This window comes from Mustela nigripes, chromosome X, assembly GCF_022355385.1.
Source record: "Mustela nigripes isolate SB6536 chromosome X, MUSNIG.SB6536, whole genome shotgun sequence".
Taxonomy (NCBI): Eukaryota; Metazoa; Chordata; class Mammalia; order Carnivora; family Mustelidae; genus Mustela; species Mustela nigripes.
Genome location: NC_081575.1, coordinates 71,391,328 through 71,396,184, shown reverse-complemented (window position 1 = coordinate 71,396,184; position 4,857 = coordinate 71,391,328).

The following is a 4,857-nucleotide window of genomic DNA, read 5'->3' as shown; positions in this document are numbered from 1 at the left end:
GTATTGTATCATATTGATTGATTTGCGGATGTCAAACCAATCTTGCAGCCCTGGGATAAATCTCACTTGGTCATGGTGAATAATCCTTTCAATGTACTGTTGGATTCTATTGGCTAGTATTTTGGTGAGAATTTTCGCATCTGTGTTCATCAAGGATATTGGTCTGTAATTCTCTTTTTTGATGGGATCTTTGGTTTGGGGATCAAGGTAATGCTGGCCTCCTAAAATGAGTATGGAGGTTTTCCTTCCATTTCTATTTTTTGGAACAGTTTCAGGAGAATAGGAATTAATTCTTCTTTAAATGTTTGGTAGAATTCCTCTGGGAAGCTGTCTGGCCCTGGACTTTTATTTGTTTGGAGATTTTTGATGACTGCTTCAATCTCCTTACTGGTTATGGGTCTGTTCAGGTTTTATATTTCTTCCTGGTTCAGTTGTGGATAGTTTATATGTCTCTAGGAATGCATTCATTTCTTCCAAATTGTCAAATTTGCTGGTGTATAATTACTCATAATATGTTCTTACAATTGTTTGTATTTCTTTGATGTTGGTTGTGATCTCTCCTCTTTCATTCATGATTTTATTTGGGTCCTTTCTCTTTTCCTTTGGATAATTCTGACCAGGGGTTTATTGATCTTATTAATTCGTTCAAAGAACCAGCTCCTAGTTTCATTGATTTGTTCTATTGTTTCTTTGGTTTCTATTTCATTGATTTCTGCTCTGATATTTATTATTTCTCTTCTCCTACTGGGCTTAGGCTTTCTTTCTGTTCTTTCTCCAGCTCCTTTAGGTGTAGCATTATGTTACGTATTTGAGTCCTTTCTTGTTTCTTGAGAAAGGCTTGTATCACTATATATTTTCTTCTCAGGACTGCCTTTGCTGTGTCCCACAGAATTTGAACTGTTGTGCTTTTATTATCATTTGTTTCCATGATTTTTTAAAAATTCTTCTTTAATTTCCTGGTTGACCCATTCATTCTTCAGAAGGATGCTCCTTAGACTCCATATATTTGGGTTCCTTCCAAATTTCCTCTTGTGATTGAGTTCTCGCTTCAGAGCATTTTGGTCTGAACATAAGCAGGGAATGATCCCAATCTTTTATACAAGTTGAGACATGATTTGTGACCCAGGATGTGATCTATTCTGGAGATTGTTCCATGTGCACTAGAGAAGAATGTGTATTCTGTTGCTTTGGGATGGAATATTCTGAATATATCTGTGATATCCATCTGGTCCAGTGTGTCATTTAGGGCCTTTATTTCCTGGATCTTTTGCTTAGATGATCTGTCCATTTCAGTGAGGGGGATTGTTAAAGCCCCCTATCATTGTATTATTGTCGATGTGTTTCTTTGATTTTGTTATTAATTGGTTTATATAGTTGGTTGCTCCCATGTTAGGGACATAGATGTTTAAAATTGTTAGATCTTCTTGGGGAGTCTGCTTCTCCCTCTCCCTTTGCTCATGCTCTCTCACTCTCTCTTAAACAAATAAATTAAATTAAAAAAATCTTTTTATCATTTTGAATGTGGCCTTTTCATGATCAGGTATTTTCATGATTGTTCTAGACCTTTGATAGATTCCTATAGCTCCTATAAAGTTACTTTAAACAATCTTTAGTCAGGATTTTAATGTCTCCATAGGGAGAACAAGGGCATGAATCTTCCTACTATGCCATTTTGTTTATGTTACTCACATTATTCATTCTCTCCTATGAATACTGTATTTAAAAATTTCATTTAGTGTAATTGTTGATATATTAGGGTGTAAGTTTGCATTTTTCTCACTGTGTAATTTGTTTCTCTGTGTTCATTTTTATGTTTTCCTATGGATTATTTGGACATTTTGTAGAATTTTATTTAGATTTATTTTTATTTTTGTCTGTGTCTTTTTGTATTGCCTATTAAGTGGTTGACTTAGACATTACATTTACATTACATTTGTATTCTCAGTAATTGGTCTTGTGATTTTTCTTTGTCATTTTGCTAGAATATATATTATATAGGATATATATTATATTATACTATATATTATGTTATATATTATATATAGAAAAATAAAATATATATCTTTAGAAAAAAAATATATATATATATGAAAGAAAGAAAGAGAATATATGTATAACCTCCATCTAATGATATTGCTTTTTCCCAGTCTCATGAAGTATACAACCTTAACCTCCCTTTAAATTTCTCTGGTTTTAATACAACTGTTTAAAATATTTCTTGTACAGAGGCACCCAGGTGGCTCAGCTAGTTAAGGGTCTGCCTTTGACTGAGTTCATGATCCTGGGGGTCCTAGAATTGAACCCTGCATCAGGCTCCTTGCTCAGCAGTGAGCTTTCCTCTTCCTCTCCCTCTGCCTGCTCTTCCCCTGTATGCTCTCTCTCTCTCTCTCTCTCTGTGTCAAACAAATAAATAAATTCTTAAAAAAATAAAGCACTGAAGAAAAAAATAAAAAAAATGTTGTTCGAGTCCCCTAACCCAAATTTTGAATATAAACTCTAATCTTTTTTTTTTAAGATTTTATTTATTTATTTGACAGAGAAAGATCGCAGGTAGGCAGAGAGAGGAGGAGGAAGCAGGCTCCCTGCAGAGCAGAGAGCCAGATGTGGGGTCCCAGGACCCTGGGATCATGACCTGAGCTGAAGGCAGAGGCTTTAACCCACTGAGCCACCCAGGTGTCCCATGAATGTAAACTCTAATCTTACACTGATCACTGTGTATTATAAAACGGTCACATCTGCTTCCACTGATCTGGAAACTCCTTGAGGGGAGTGGTTAGTACGTTATTTCTTTACCCCAGAATGTCACACAAGACTTAATCCACCACAGACATTTGGCGACTGTTTAAGATTGAAGGAATAAATGAACGATGAATGAATAAGGAATGCATCAATGAAAACCATATTCTCCCTGCGCCCTAAATTTCTCAATTACAGAGTTTACAAATCCTTCTCTCATATTGTTTTGAAATGTATTTTTAAGTCTACTGTTTTGTTCATGACAATCAGTATGTGGTGTGAGAATGCACTGCACTAGCTATCAGCAGAGGGGACTCGTGGTGATGGTGGGTGATGGGAATTTGGGGAAAAGTTTGCTAAGTCACCAAGATCTCAAGAGATGACATATTCCATTACATTCTTTTTCCAGGGGGCATGCTCTTAAAGGTTTTTCTTGGGGGAGAGATGAAGTTTTCAGGGCCTACTGCAGCTCCTGTTTATGGAAAGCTGTCCCTGATTATGGATAAATAGGTTGAGAACTTAGCCAGAGCAGTCATAAAAAAAAATGCCAGGGCTCATTATAGGTTTCTGCTGTTAGATAACCAAGGCCCCAAGAAGAATCAGGTGTGGCTGGCAAGTGCTTTGAACAAGACTAAAGAAAGGGATAGGTCCCCCTCTCTGATAGTTATCCTTGTATCCAAAAATTGGGCACTCACACAAAAACAAAAACTTTCAGGATGACTAGAGCACTGGGTATAAAGGGAAAAATATGAAGCAGAGAAAAGTTAAAAATCAAACTACAATATGGTTGCTGGTCTTCCACAGGCTGGGAAGGCTGCCTTTGTCACTGATTCACCATGTGAACTTGGGTAAGTCCTATTCCTTTTCTAGGCCACAATCTCCCCATCTCTTCAATAAAGCAGTTAGACCCGATAGATGATCTTTAAGAATCCTTAAAGTTATTTAAATTGTGGCATAAGTAGTGGAATAAGATATCCATAGACCTTTACAAATAAGAGAGATTTCATCTCTCAGGGTTGGAAGAGAGGCTGCCCAGTGTGAAAGCAGGGAGATTGTTGAAGATGGTCCCCTTGCAGGCTCAGTATGTCCTGAATGTCTGTGTTCCCCAAGAAGGTGGGGATAATTATGTGCTCACTCCATAGCCGTTTATCTCTGAGTGCCACTTCAAGGTGAGATTCTTGCCTTGAAAATTCTGGGAGAGGCCCTGGTTACTGAAAGTATTTCTTCCCTGGAAAGATTGGAAAGATTTTCCCAGCATGATAGGGTGATAATTTTCCACTTAAATCACATTTAATATAAACCTAATAGGAGTGTATTTGGAGAATAGTTTCTCAAGACAACTGAAAAAAAACTATTAGTAGTGGAAGAAAATTCCAAACAGCTGGCTTTTTTTTTTTTTTTAATAGCTCTTTGGAACTGAGAGGAGTGTTTCCAGAGGGGAACTCTACTCCCAAGTTCTGAGGCAAGACCTGAAAGTTTTTGTGTTTTTTTCTGGGAGTTGCAAGAGGGAGAGCATCCTTGAACTATAAGAAAACATTAGGAGAACAATAAAGATACCCCCCAAAAGAAAGCTATGAGGAGAAAACCTAGGATCTGATTTTGGAAAAAGGCTTGGGCTACACTGGATTATGACATTTAAAAACCTTAAAGAGATTATCTAGATTAAAATCCTCATTTTATAAGTTAACTGAAGCCCAAGGGACAGAGTCACATCCAAACTCAAGCATATATACACACACTCACAAACACACCTGATAGTTATGAAATTATAAACGTACAGTGTCCTCAAGCCAAACCTTTGTAAAATATATTATCAAATCTCCCTCTTGCTATAAATGGGGACCCAAAGGCCTAGAGAGGAGAAAGCAAAAACCAAGGTCACAAACTGATGGTTGGCAAAGGGAAAAGGGATAGGAGATTGGGCAAAATGGGAGAAGGGGAGTGGGATATGTAGGCTTCCAGTAATAGAATGAATAAGTCATGGAAATAAAAGGTACAGCTTAGGAAGTATAGTCAATGATATACTGAAATAACGTTGCATGGTGACAGCTGGTAGCTACACTTGTGGTGAGTATAGAATAATGCATAGAGATATTGAATCATTATATTGTATATCTGAAA